We start from the raw sequence: 15482 nt of genomic DNA, 5'->3' as shown, positions 1-15482 counted from the left end.
TCTAGTCTACTTGGTGCCTTCTGCTTTGCAATCAGAGACTTTTGTGCCAAGCCCTGTCACATGTCTTCTGATTTCTAAATGCATTCAGATTTTTTTCTTCTAAACCAAAGATATTTTTTTTTAAATAAAAGGTTACATTTGTTCTTTGAGTATCTGGGAGGCAGAATACACATTTTAATCCCTATTTTTGTAAGATTGCTTTTGGAAAATGGTAAAAATAATAATTGTAGAGAACAACATCTAATTAGTCTTTAACTCCATGTCATTTATTACTTTTAACCTCAAATACAAACTTGTTCATTCTATGTCTATGTAAAAATTCTAGTCATTGATAAGATCAGATGCCTAAATTTTTCTTCACCAGAAAATGCAAGTAAAATGACTCATAAATCAATTTGCTATCTAGAGAACCAAATTGAGATAGTGATGGTTGGCTTTAGGGCTAAAATTGAAACTTCAGCAGTCCTTTAAGATAGTAATAGCAAGTCAATGATTGCCTTCCAAATTATTTATTTAAAGCTGAAAAAGGTGAAGACTGTGTTAATGTACTTCCTAATATGCACATTTCACAGATCTTAGCTAGTTATTGTAGCTATTGCATTTCTAAATAGATACAGAGAAGGGATGTACTCCAGGAATACAGTTATTTGGTTTCACAAATAATGTAAGACTCAGATACTGTCTTTCTTTCTTAAAGTTAAGCCTCTTAGAAAATGGTTAAGAATAATGAAATGGTTCAGATGGCAGGATGAATTTTCAAGAAATAAGTGAATCTACCATAAATATTCATAATCGTGTTAGCTTCACTTTTTAAACAATTTCCAAGATGTTAGCTTGCTACAGTGTAACTGCTGGTCAAATCAGAGGCACAAAGGTTAGGTTATGCTTCCTTCATTAATGATTTGGCTCAATGCACACAGCAGTATAATGTATTTTATGAGGGAGGGAAATGATATTGGTTTGAGAGGTCTCATGTAACAGTCATATCCTGTCCAAATATAATTTTGAAAACAATCAGAGCCATTATGGCTCATACAGAAAGAAAGATAAAGACAGATAGCTGTATATGGGTTTTTAATAAGTAATTCACCCTGGGTCTTGAAACATCAGATTGCCAAGTAATGTTATTAATGTATAAGCATGTTGGTAAAATCATGTATTCTTTCCATTGGTTGGCTTTGGATATGTTTCCAATGCAAATATTGTGTAAATGTATTGAATCCAAGTTATGCAAATCAAGAATGTAATTCATCTTTCAAGAATTTTACTTGATTATTTCACATGCCAAAGGAGCATTTTTCTGGCAACAGTCTACTGACTATTTATATCTAACATTTTCCACTGGTGAAATTATGCATCTTTTGCTGAATATTGGATATTTATTGTTTAACATATTGATCACCTCTCAGTCTTTGAGGTTAGTGTCTTCTGAAACTTTTTATTTGATTCTTCCATAATGAAAATGCATGAAAAGAGGCTATTGGATTTATTGAATTGGTTTTTCACAGGGAGAACTATGTGTATTCACAAATGAGAACCTAAAGCAAAGACTTAAAAATAAATCATCTTATATCCAGAATGCTTGACCATCAATCATGTTGTTGGAGCAGATTTCAAAGACACTCCTTCTTCCATCTGGCCTGCTCTTCTCTCCTCCTGCTTGCTAAGACAGTGGGTCTCTGAGATACAGCTTGTCTTCATCTTAACACAAGTCTCCATTTGGAACCTTACTGTGCCTATCTTCATATTTAGCACTTAACTCACTTCTGCTCTGAGAATCACCTTCAAACACTGAACTAGGTAGATTAACTTTCCACATTATTTGTGAATGTGCGTGTTCTCCTCATGAATCCATAAGAATTCACTATGCCATATTTATCTTTTATGCTTTTCTTCTACCCTCTCTACCTAACATGGTCTTTTGTTCATAGCAGTAACCATAATAGGATGACATGAAATAAGTACCTGTTAGGAACTGGTCTTGGGATTTTATATTATCATTATTTCACTGATCACTTCCAAATAACTTTTGAGGTAGAGACCATATCGTTGTTGCTTTGAAGCTAAAGATGCAAAGGCATTAACATTATAATCCTTGCAGTTAGTAAATGGTAGAGTCAAGATTTAGAAGTTTGTCTCCAGGACTTTCACTCCTAATCAGTAAGCCTGATTGCACTCACTATGTTCTAAATTTTTTTAATAATAATAGACAAAACTAAACATTTTCTACATGACTTGAACCATCCTAAGATATCATTTAATGATTTATAAAGGCTTTCTCAGGTGTGGGATGCCTTGATTCAAATACCAGCTCCATCTCTCACAAATACTGCAATCTGGGCTGGTGCTAGTACTATTCCATTTTGCAGATAAAGAAAGTAAGAAATCAACAAGCTAAGTAATCAATCTCTAATAAGATTGAGGGTTTCATGTATTTACAACATCCTCTGGCTCTGATTATTCAACCCAGAGCTAAAGCTTTGTCCAGATGAGGAAATCTCCAACTTTGGATACAGCATATGTCACCTTTGGGCAGTAGGAACTTCTGGAAGTTTCCTGCTTTATTATAAAGAATAAAACCTCTAATTTATTGCTTCTCATTAATTTTAGTTATACTCTACTAGGTAAATAACATATTTTAGGTGTTAGCATTAAAAATTCTTAGCCCAGCTTTTTATCTAGACTCTGCACTTGTCAAAAGCACAGGAAAAGATAACATAATTTATTTAAAACTCCCTGGTCCTTTAAATATTGGGTACCTGCTTTCATGGGTGTTCATCTTTTTGAGGATAAACGTCGATCTCTCTTTGACCACATTTTTGGGAGAATCTGCCTCTCAAATGTATTCTATAATTATTTTCTATTTACTATTGAATAACTTTTCATTCTATTCTTCTGGCCTTAAAGTTCTCCTACCCTGAGTGTTCCTTGCCTCTGTCTACTGGCCATTATATGACACACATATTTTCTGTTCTTATTATTTGATGTGATCCCGATTGGTGTCTTAAGCCAAAAAATTGTTTGTACATTGAGAAAAAAAATTAGGGAATCTCTAATATTATTTTTTAGCAACATGTAGGATCAAACCTGTGGCAGATACTTAAGAGTTTTACAGTTCAACTATTTAGTTACAGATACATAAGATAGTAGATAAATAGGTAAATATGATAAATACATATATAGTTTAATGATATGATTATAAGGTGAAGAACTGGCCTTCCATTCAACAATGTTTTTTATATCATCCCGTCAATTTCAAGAATCTTTACGTCATTGTTTGAACTCTGGCCACCCCAGGTAACAAAAATCGTTTCCTGGCACTTTGAAACACATTCCTGTCCTCTTTTTTTTCTCAGATGTCATCCATTTTGCCCCTTTACCAATAATCACAGCATCACTTCCACCTTCTTCTTCAGTTGACTTCTCTTTAATTAATCTGTGGATCCCATTCCTTATCGTTTTTCCCTGTGATTAATTTTCAACATACTCAGCACTCACCATCAGTCCCTCATGCTAGCTGAAATCTGTCATTATAAATTCATTCTTATGGATCTTGAAAGCTTCTTATTTTCAAGAGTACTTTACTAAAATGAAAGTTTTTCAGGGAAAGGAAACTCCTTAGAAAATCACACCAGCTGTGAATCAGGGCATAAGATAAAGTATAACAACAGCTTGCAAGAAGGGAAATCCAATATGGCTTGATTTCTACCTCTGCCTCTGCTTCTATGATCATCACAAATGAACAAACAAAAAACCTAAATGATAATATACTTCTACCTGTGTGTACTCTGTGTTCTGCTAAAATTCAAACAGAATAGATTCAACATAGGACCTATACCACGTGACTCCTTGCAAAGGAACACAACTGTGAAAGTTCTAGGAGGACTCCATAATCCCAAGGTTGAAATCAGAATTAGGTCCTTTATGTCTTGGCAAAACTGTGGGATTCACTTGGGGCTGGGAGGCACCAGCAGGCAGGAGCAACATTTAAATGCATCAGTAAAATTGTCTTTTACGTTTAAGAAAGAAATGAACACCTAATTTGTATATTTTACAAGAGCCTGTTTAAGATGAGGTTAGTTTCTAGCTACTAACAGAAGTAGTAGCTTGAAACAGCAAGAGACAGATGCCACAGACATACTAAAATCTTTTTGAAAAAGGAAAATTGGGGTTTCCTAGGCACATATCCATACTCTCTGCTATTGCTTTTGTGTTTATTTTTCATTTTAACAATGCTCTTGATAGTGGATTATCTGGTCCAAGGGAAGATAAAATATGTGCCCCCTCCCTAAAATGTTATTGGTACTAATAAAAATGCATCCTTGCAATTAAAATATCAAATTTGATCACCTATAGAGAATCTACAGTTTCTAAAGCTTGGTATGGAGTGATAGGCAGTGAAGATGGAAGATTTTTAAAAAGTTATTAAAATTTTTAGTTTAATTCAATAATATCCAAATATAATTAATGCAGAAAAATCTACATGCCATAACCTCTCCCACATATTTATCCACTCATTCAGTTAGCATGTATTGATTGCCTTTTTCATGCCAAGCTCTATAACACATACGTATATTACAAGGCACACACACACTGAAAAAATGGTACAATCTTTCTCTTTCTATAAAGTGAAGCCAAAAGGCCATCTCTTCTAAAAACCTCACTAATCACCCCAAACAAAAATAACTGCAATTTCTTCTAGAACCAAGGGATCTCTCTCTGTATCCTTACCAGAATATTTCCCAGAATGCACTGCAATCTACCATAGCTCTGTGCAATTAATGAAACTTTGATACTTATTTTTCAGCTATTAGGTCTTGCATCTTCGTGCATTCAAACAAAAACAACAGCAAAAGCAAAAACTACCATACTTATTTTGCCAAGTAACTGAAGATCTTTGAAGAAATTGCTAAGGAGATATGGGCATAAAATATCATAGCAAAATTTTGTGCTGATTGTCTTACCTAATTAATCTCTTAGGAGCAATTCAATCATTTTTGCATAGATACACCTTATGAATGTTCTAAATCAGGGCCTAAATTGTTGGACCTCTTGTACCAGACACATGGATTTCAAAGGAAATGGATTTTTCAGAGGAATGAAGAACAAAGAGACACTGGAGTTTAAGTAGCACACAAATGAAAGAGATGATGGAGAGTGTGGGAAAGAAGAGAAACACAAACATCTAATTTATTTATCCTGGAAGTATTTCATTCATTTCACACATGTGAACAATAAACATAAATGGCCATGAAAGAAAAGGCAAAATGGCAAGAATGCTCATAGTGATCTTGTCTTACTTCCATGTGCTCAGGGTGCCCATAAAATACAAGAATACTGCAAATGGCCAGTGTGAAGCTGATCCTATAATTCCTGTCCAACTGTAGCTGATTCTACAGACAAGAATTCACATGGTTCTTTGGATATTTTTGGATAAAATTTTTCATGAAATCTAAATTCCCATTACAGAATGTTACATTTTTTTTCCATTCTTTAATTTTCTGGATCAGTCATTATCTTGCAAGTATCCTTACATTTATACAATTTCTAAGCAGACTTAGAAAGCAAAAATTTGACTTGGTTTCTTAAATAATGTTATGTTTTCTAAAGAAAAATAGTTTATTTCAAATTGCATAAAAAATGAATTCTTGAACTTTTAAAAAGTTGTAAATGCCTACAGGCACTGGTATTAATACAACAGTAATTCCATAAGCACATGCACCACAACAAAAAATATAATGAAGATCCCATCACTACATCTCTAAAATAGCATTGGGACTTCACTTATTGCATAAATAAAGTAAGATTCTTAGTCTTAAAACTGCATAGAGAGAAGTTCAGCACGAAATCTATGGGCTTGGGGAAGAATATGCCTGAATCTAGAACACTGTAAAACTCCAGAAAAACAATTATTCATATTTAGCTTCTTGAATCTTGCTTATTTTGCCAAACCAGCTAATGCCTTTGCCATACCACTGAACAGTATCTTGGTCTTACACACACACACACACACACACACACACACACACACACACTGGGGGGGGGAGGTTGTTTGAGTTTGATATCTTGTTCTATGAACAAAGAGCTACTACTTTCTTGTATGGCTCACCATACTGAAGAGCAAAGATAATGGTTGCTTATACCTTTAGATATATAATAGTCATGGAACCCCAGTACAGTACAAAGACTGGGGTTTTATGATATCTCACTGCCTAGATTACTAAGTATGGAACCTTAGAATTTGCAGTTACCATTAATACCATCAAATCTAAATTCCTCATTTATGGATGGGAAAAAATGAGACCCATAAAGTTCACAGAACATGACAAAGGTGATAATATTTCATTATAAATTATAGAGATACTCAGATTCTGCTGGATTCCTTTAGCATAAGATTAATGGTATTATCCCTTATGAGTGTGTCAGCCTAGGAGGAATGATATTTGGATTCTCGGCATTCTTACAGTTATTCCTGAGATTGAGTTCATATATCTTTAGAATTGTGGTTACTAGAACAAGAAACTTCAAAAACACTAATGACATTTCCCCAATGTTCACTAAGTGTTGCCTAGGTAAATTTGGGTTTGTGTTTCTAGAAAACCTCAGAAAGAATTATCAGTTTGGATGTTATCATCAGCACATCTCAAAGAGATTAGATAGGAAGCAGATCATTAGAAAAACATTGCTTAGCCTTTGAAGTTACCAAGATTGAAATGGACCTTTAATTATATTTCAAAAAAAACTTTATTGCTGTAAGTATGTGAACCTTTTTACCTTTCCACTTCAGATAAGAATATGCAAATATTCCAAGCACCATATAATTTTATAAATAAAATAAATTGGACATGTCAATTGGGTAACAAATTCCAACTGCTCCTTTTGGATAAAAAAATACATTTTGCAATATAAGCAATTTAAAAAAATACAGATCCAGGAGAGAGATAACAAGCTTTGGAATAGCTGGACAGTTGTCACCCAGTTCTCAAATTCAAGAGGGAAAAGAAATGCCTTCAAGTAGGGAGATGGCTCAGAACCTGGGACAGTTGCCTAGTTCTTACTGCCACTACTGAACCCTTCCTCCCTGGACCCCAAAATGTGGTTCTCATGGCTAAACAATACTTAGCAGTTTACAGTCCATTGGGATTGTGATAGATGGTGTTTTAGTGACCCCAAGAGAAAGGAGACCAACTGCCAAATGTGTGTTAACTTTGGAGACATTCTGAAGAGTGAGATTTTTAATCATCTGAAAATATATATATCTACATATCTTATTTCATCTTCATAATATTTGGTATGATAGACTAAAGAAAAAAAGAGATTGGTGGCAGCTCTTATTTGAAATAATGTTTCTTATGTTTATATCCACTCTACAATGACTTTGCAAAAAAAAATCATTTCAGAACAAACAACATCAAACACTTAATTGTAAGGTGAAAAATATCCATTTGTTTAAACCACACAATACAGACTTTAACAGAAAATCCTACATCACCCTTGCAGGAACTCCTGAGAAACCATTTCAGTTTGCCAGCTGGTTCTGGTGGTGTTGGTACAGATTGCATTCATGACAGAGCTTGAACCTTGTGAAGAATAGGAAATTTCATCCATTTCAGGCAACACCCATAAATCTTGTGCAAAATTCAGTAACTAAAGACAGGCTCACAGACATGCTGTTTTCTATTTTAAAAAAGAATGCCTTATATATTTAAGTAACAAATACAGGATATGAATGACCCTCTAAACATACAACTTCAATCACAATAGGACTCTTATTTCAGTCAATATGTCCTTTATCTCCACATGTCTAGCTATGCCAGGAAAATATAAAGTCACTGCATATGAGCTTTGTAAACAAAAAAAATTACTGTCTTAAAATCCTTTGCTGTATGAAAGTTGTTACAACAAAGGCTTTCTTTGGTTAACTCAAAGAAATATTACTATGTTAGTCTAATAGCACCAGGTATGTATTTATTCCTGCTAATAAAAATTTTAAACAAAGTTATCCTCTTCTTTTTAGACTAAAAAAAATAATATAATTTCTTTTCATTGTATAAGTTAGCTCTTTATGGGTATACCAACCCATTTATGGAAATTTGTGAGTGGAAGACTCTGAGAAAGGTGAGGCTTCTCTTTAAGCTTTTTAATGTAGCTTTAAATCAGGCATCCTATCATTATATTAGTCCTTTGCCCCCAGGCTAGTTCTAGAATATTTAGAGGTACCCAATCTACTCTAAGGAACACAATAGAACAAGGGTAAATTGGACAGTCCCCTTCCGAGGATGTCTTTAATAGCACTCTCCTGTTCAATTTGAGTCTGAAAATTCCCAGACACCTTTGAATGGATAAGCCAGTTTTCAGTACCAGCTTTAATTATAACTCATCTTGAAATTTGCCTCTTTTGTGAGAAAGACTTAAACTGGTGGTTGTTCTCCATCCAAAGGGACCTTCTATTTTTTTTTAGAAAGGGGAATTTTCTAAAAATTCTAGAGGTTTAATCTCAACTTCAAATCCAGGGAGTTAAATCCAAAATCTCCTAATTTAAGTGAAAGTAAGCCTTTTTCCTTCAGTCATGCCACATGACCCAGAGATAAACCAGTGATTTTGTGTCACCTTTATACTTTCCTATTTTGCAAATGGGAACTGATTAAATGTATTATAACATAAGAATTTCTGTTATGCCAGAGAAGAATGATAGATTAAAGCAGGAAAATAAAAATTCAGGTTTCCTAAATGAAAATTTTATCCTTCTATGTTCTATTGAGATCTTGATAGCCATAACTTTTATCTGATTCTCTGTGCCTTGTATAAAGATTTTTAGTTTTTCTATTTGATGATAACAACCAGAGAGGACAGCTTTGAGAATATTTTTTTCCAATAAAAATAGCTGTGCACAAATGAGGTCCAGTGTATTGACAATTAACTGGTTAAAGCATCAGAGGAGTAATTTGAACTCAAATGTAGGAGAGATCTGTATTGTATGCATTAACTCACATGTGATCTTTTCTATGTTCTGAAACTCATGAGACTGTGGTCAATTATAGAATTTAAGTTTGATTATATGCAGGTTTTCTAAAGTGAGGACTTATGAGTAAATATTCACAGGGTGCATTAGTGGTACAAATTTTTTAATTATATTTTAGTACTAGGTCCTTCCTTACCTGCTAGCATAAGAATTACATAGTAATAAACACAAGACTTATTTTGGAATTGTCAATATATGGTGCTACTGAGAACGAATATAAGGTTTGATTTCTTGTTTGGGCCACTTGATGTAATTTAGGAAAAGATGTATTCCAGAACTTCATGACAACTGCAGTCAGCCAATTTAAAGATACGTGACCACAAAGGAATTTAGGTGATGAATTCTGTTGACTCAGGGGAGAAGATCAACTTCTAATTGTCAATTTCATACTAACAGTTCTTTTGCAAGTCCTCTTGTTTTCTCTAGAAGTTTACTGATCACTTTGGAATAATATCCTTATGTGTATTTAAACACTTGGAGATTTCTATTCCTTGAATTTCACATTCCATGATTGATAACGACAGCACTACATTCACACTAGCTCTTTTTTCTCAATGAAGGAGTATCAGAATTCTAAAGGCGCATCATGATTCTTTCTAACATGGAATTTTGTGTGTTTCTAGAAAACCTATGCTTCATTCTAACAATATTACAGATTTTTTAAAAATCTCTCTAATTGTGCAAAATTAATGCCATAAAATCTGGAAACAGACACTGTCACTGATTCTTGACCTAACGTTAATCAAAGTTTCTCAGATGAATTGTGATAATTCATTTACTTCTTCACCCTTTTCAATTATCTCATTCCTATTATTGCTCAAAGCCATGCCTAATCATATAGCTATTAGAAGTTGTCCTGCACTGAGCCGGAAAGAATACCAGAGGGAATCAGGAAGAGTGAGACTCTATTTTTACATTGGATATATCAACCAGAAAGTTAAGTAAAATAAAACTTTGGAAATAGAGACTCAGGCTTTCTACTATAACTCCACAGGCTTTTCACTCATTTCTGGTCCCTATGTAGAAAGGCTCTTCTTAAAAATAGTGATTGTGATACCTTTACTTTGTATAATATTTCCTCAAGATCCTCATACTTTTCCTCACGTCCTTGCATTAACATAAGAACTTCCTGCTACCTAGAATTAGAAACAACCTTCTGAGTACCTTCTGAATATGTCACTTTGAATATGTCATTTTGTGAAAACCCTTGCTCAGCTTAACTTTCCCTGCAGGAAAACTTCCCTGTAACTGACATACTTGACCCCACAATCAAATGTCTAAATCCTCCATTCTTTGGGGATGACTGAAGCATTCAAGGAATAACCCAGATGTTGTCTTTACAAGAAACCAAGGATTAATCAAATAATAGCATCAAGTGGAACCAGAGAAAAGAAAACCAAATTTTTTTTCCCAACTGCATTGTAAAATACTCTAAGAGGAATTTGTGCAGCCTCTTAATATATAAACTTGCTTAACACTAATTTATGACTTTATCTTTTAGCTCCACTTTTGAAACACAGAAATTATTTTAAAAGTTTTCCTAAGAACACCTACCTTCCCAAAAAATAAAAACAGAAATGTTGCTTTTGGGCAACAAATAAATTTGTTTATTCATGACAGCCATATCTTCTTTTAAAGCATCATGGTAACATTCTTCAGTTTCTGTTTTAGAATAATGTTTGTTTTTTCCCCTTTGACACCACAGTACTGTGGCTTTATGACACAACAGGGTACACTTGGTTGGTGTGTTAATATCACAGTTTGAATGCAGTAAGCCATGAATTCAAAGGAGAGAAACTACAAAGAACCAAAAAGTGTATTACGGGTTGAATAAAGCACATCCTGAAGTGGTAATTCAAGTTTTATTTTGTCACTTTATTAATGATACTCATTATGTTATAGGGTATTATATTGCACAAAAGGAATCATATGCCCCCAACTGTACATGGATAATGCTGTAATTCCATCAAGTCATTCCAGCAAGGCTGCAAGCTACCTGAGCAAAGCTTGAATAGCTCATTTATTAGCACCAGAACCCAGAATGGAATAAAAAGCTCTGGTTTTATATACATTAGGGGTGCATTATATACTACCATATGTGTTTTATATTAGTTAGGTATAGAAAATGAACACAATTAAAGTGAAATTGGGCAATGAAATAATCAATCATCACCTTATAAAGAACATTATCACACCTTTCTTTGGGGCCTCAAATTCCTTCCCATTTCTGTCCATCAAAGAATCAGGAAATCCAGAAACAAAAAGGAAAAAAAAATGCATACTACCCAAATGAAGAGAAGAGGAACTCTTGTCCCAGGTTAGGAATCTAAAGGGGTCTGAAGTTCACAGTTCTGTGTGCAACATGGAGAGAACATCCAGAAGAGTGCTGCTTTGTCTCTTTGTGTTCACTATGATGCCAGGGAGGGGCTTGCACACTTCTGGAGACCATAGACACATTAACACTTTTCACATCAAAATCTGAGACAGTTTTATTGAACCAAAATTAAATCATTAGCTACATTAGCAAGAATTGGGAAATAACAACATGTCACTTTTTAGGGTTGGTCATAGTGTGGTTAATGCATGGAAAAATCATAGAAATAACAGCTCATAGTTACTGAATGTGTATTATCTCACTCACTAGCCTAAGTGCTTCACATGCATCATCTGACTTAATCCTATGACCCTATGAGTAGGCACTATTATTAAGACCATTTGCTGAAAGAGGAACATACTGCTTGCAATAGTCAAATACCCAGACTAGGATTCCAACATCTATAAGCATCAGAGTCCAGTTTTCTAAGGCAGGCTGACTCAGAACCCCTGCATACAACCACAGCCACATAAACCATCTAAGGAATAGTGCTTTCTGTACTTTCCCAGAGTGAGGAGTTATACCAGGAGAAGGCGGCTGAGCACTTACATAGTCCTACTTGGCAATTTCCTCCCTCATATGTGAATGAAAGAAAAAGTCATACTATGACATTATATTTTATCATGTTCTAAGTTCCCAAAGTTCTTGGTTTTTTGAAGAAGCCATCTCTTGGCTTCACACACACAAAAAAAAATCTCCTGTGACATCTTTCTAGGTGATTTCAGGTAAAGGATGGGTACTCTGACTTAGAAAATGTAGAACATTTAGGTTAGAGAAGCAAAATCTAGGTGGTGGGGCCAAAGTCTGTACTGAGAGTTCTGGTTGTTTCAAGGAGATTAAGAAGAGAAATTCAGTGCTTTGCCCAAGCAGAACAGATTCAGAGACAGGCTTTAAGACAGATACACCTTAATTTAAACAAACTTTAACAAACACTGGCCACTAGGCTTTAGGAATATTAATTAATATTTCCAAATTTGTATTTCCCCGTATGTCAACATTACCTACTTCATAATAGTTTCATTAATATCACATATTATAAACTGTATAAAGTAATTTATGCGTATCTTGCATGCCTGAAGCACGGAAGTCATTTAATTGTATAAATGGGAAGAGAATTATCATAGGACTATTCTTTATGATCACTTTCTGTTCTACAGATATCAGAATTTTTGTTGTATTATAATGTCATGATTCTAGTGAGAGTTACAAAACTGATGAAGCAGTTTTATGGACAGTCAAAGGGCTTAACCTTTGGACTGTGCAACAGAGCATTAATTTGGACATTCTCTTGGCCTTGAGGCAGCTAGTAATCAGGTAATAGGAGTCTGGGCCAAGGGTTTTCTGTTGGCCATCACCTGGTGGGAGAGGACAAGGTTGGAAGGAAAGAAGTAACATAAAAATACAGAGGCCAGGAAATCAGGAGAACAATTTATATATTTTTAAACCAGGTTATCTCTATTATTGTCATCCAATAATAGAAAGGTAATGTGAACCACATATAAAATTTTTCTGGTAGTCACATTAAAAAAGAGGTGAAATTGATTTCAACAATTAAAATCCAAAATATTATCCTCTCTACATGTCATCAAGATATAAAATTATTAATGATACATTTTACATTTTGTGTACTATGTCTTTGAAATTCAGTGCATGTTACACTTATGTTAAATTCTAACTGAGACTAGGCACATTTCCAGTGCTCATTAGTCACATGTGGCTGGTGGCTTTCAGATTGGGCAGAGTGAAAATAGATAATATATGCTCATTTATTTCCTCTTGTCAGTCTCCTCTAACAAAGCCTAGTTTCAATGCAAGCCTCATCTCAGCTTAGATTACAAGGAAACAGTACTCTCAATCTGTTTCCTCTGCTCCACTTCTCAGAACAGTATTTTCAAGGGAGCAGTGTCCCCTGGGACCAGTGGGATGCAGAAACTTCATCAGGGAGAAACTCAAAGCCCCAAAGGGAAGGTGAAGCTCAAAGTAGAAGGTTACATCCAAGGACCACACGACTCATTCCCATTAGAAGAATCTTGCTCTGTAACTCTCATAGCAAAGAGAAGAAGAAGTCCAAGTTTTCTTTTGGTTAAACAAGCTACATTTCTCCATAGTGATATTCCATTTGGTGTAATATTGCCAAGTGAAATGTAATATTATATCAAATGAAATGTATCTATGTAAATTTACTTAGGACTACTTACATACCAGCTACTACTACATGTGCACTGTAGGTATTAGCGCACTTAAAATATTACTTTTATGCCAATTTTCAGACAAAGAAACTAACATATAATGAGTTCCAGTAAATTTCCCAAGGTCCCATAATTAGTGAGCGATAGATGGGAAAACTGAACCCAGGTAGTTAAGCTCTTAACTATAGTCCCATTGTCTCAGTGCCTTAGTCACATGCCTAACCTCTCCATTAGTAGGCTGTGACAGCTACAAAAGCAACAATGTGCGTGGCTCTAGAATGAAGTCCAGATGTCCTGAAACCCATCAACCTGGGAATCTTGGGGGTCTTCATCAGCTCCGAGTATGAATATCAACTAAAATAAAACCCCAACACTTCACTCCATTAGCACATTTATAAACAACTCTTCTGGTTTAAAAAAAAATAGGCTCCCAAATTTCTCTGCATATATTCAAGAACACAGCTGTTATATTAAGAAGACACTTGGCAGCTAGTGGACAATTCTGTAAAGAAAAAAATAATTCACTGAGGTGAAAAGCCTTTTGTTCCTTTTCTACTTCAGTTTTTTTTTAATTTTTTTTATTACCTGATCTGACAGATATCCTTGGTCAAAATATCCTGGCAAATTGGACTAGAGAATAAATGGAGAAAAAATGAATGAAATCCCCTACACAGCTTGACCAATGAGTCCTTGGGAAAAGCATATGCAAATCAACCTGTGACCCCTCCTTTCTTTTCTACCATGCCCCAAATATTCACTAATGTACATGTTAGGAGGGTGGGAGATGGTTTTCAAAGAAAGTGGCCCCCTTTTCTCCATCTGCCCAACCTCTGGCATTTTCAATGCTACTCAGGCCAATGTTGCTCTCCAAAGCTGTTATGAGACTTGGTAAGTACAAGAGAAGTACATGTCATGTTGGCCAAATCTGATTTGAGTCACTGACCTCTGTACTTACTAATTTTGTTTATTTAGGCACTTCACTGAAATATTCTGAGGCTCCATTATATATGCTAAATTTGAGCAATAGAGCCTACATTTTACAGTTATTTCAGAAGTTAAGTGCACATAAAATGCCCACCACAGTGCCTGGCACATAATGACTACTCTTTAAAATCACTATTTATACTTTTATGAGATTGAGGTGAAGCATCCTTCTTCGTAGATATTATTTTAATCCAGAACTGATAGTTTCAATAGAGACTTTATGGGAACCAATAAATGAGCATAGGTGCCAAACCTCAGGATGCTCATTTTGAGCCACTTGCCCAATAGTGACAAATTGGTCTTCCAAACTGATAGAAAAGAAAGCCAGGAAGGTGATACAAAACCAATGTATCAGAGTCAATGAAGAGTCTACTGCCACTCCCCAGTATTCTTCCACTCCTTTCTCAGTCAAGGTGAAGTTCCTTTTGTTGAAGACCTAAAACAAATACAGTAATGATAAATAAAATTTTCCGTCCTGCAGCCCCTTTCCAAGCCCACAGTGGGTGTTAATGACCTGCTACAACATCACAGCCAAGCATGTGTCCTTCAAATGCACCCATGAATTATGTTCAGTTCTAAACTGGGACTTCTGAGTCACAGTGGACAGCCCACACAGACCTGCTGGCCACAACATTTCTCTGATAAATGAGAGTAGAAATGGTAAAGCAGGGAGTTAGTGATCGTCACCTGTACTTGAACAACAGTCAAAGCAGTGCCCTGCCCTCTCCTGTTTGGTGAGTCACAGAGAAACCATTTAGAGAACTGAGCCTCTCAAGTCCATGCTGAGGACCTGGGAGACGGAGGGTCTAACTTTTTTCTTAAAGCATCTTCACATAGGCCTAGCTGCTGAGCCATTGGAAGGTTTAAGCTCTCTGTCTATTTCACTATATACCTTTTTTTCAGCTCTCAAGTA

At 35.1% G+C, this 15482-nt stretch overlaps 1 protein-coding gene across 3 annotated transcripts in view; it reads right to left on the bottom strand.

Annotated features, from left to right (window-relative positions):
* The window catches only part of LOC120890843 (uncharacterized), a 435648-nt gene that overhangs the window by 363715 nt on the left and 56451 nt on the right, over positions 1-15482 (bottom strand). The window contains exon 2 of one of the 3 annotated variants that reach the window (XM_078026801.1): positions 11486-15005. The exons of the other annotated variants lie outside the window; for them this stretch is intronic. The gene's annotated coding sequence lies outside the window, so the exon portion shown is untranslated. Of the gene's footprint in view, positions 1-11485; positions 15006-15482 lie in introns of those variants that run through there. 3 annotated transcript variants of the gene reach the window in all.

This window comes from Ictidomys tridecemlineatus, chromosome 11, assembly GCF_052094955.1.
Source record: "Ictidomys tridecemlineatus isolate mIctTri1 chromosome 11, mIctTri1.hap1, whole genome shotgun sequence".
In the NCBI taxonomy this organism is placed as follows: domain Eukaryota; kingdom Metazoa; phylum Chordata; class Mammalia; order Rodentia; family Sciuridae; genus Ictidomys; species Ictidomys tridecemlineatus.
The sequence above is the reverse complement of the archived record's forward strand: the minus strand, read 5'-3'. Positions and strand labels throughout refer to the sequence as shown.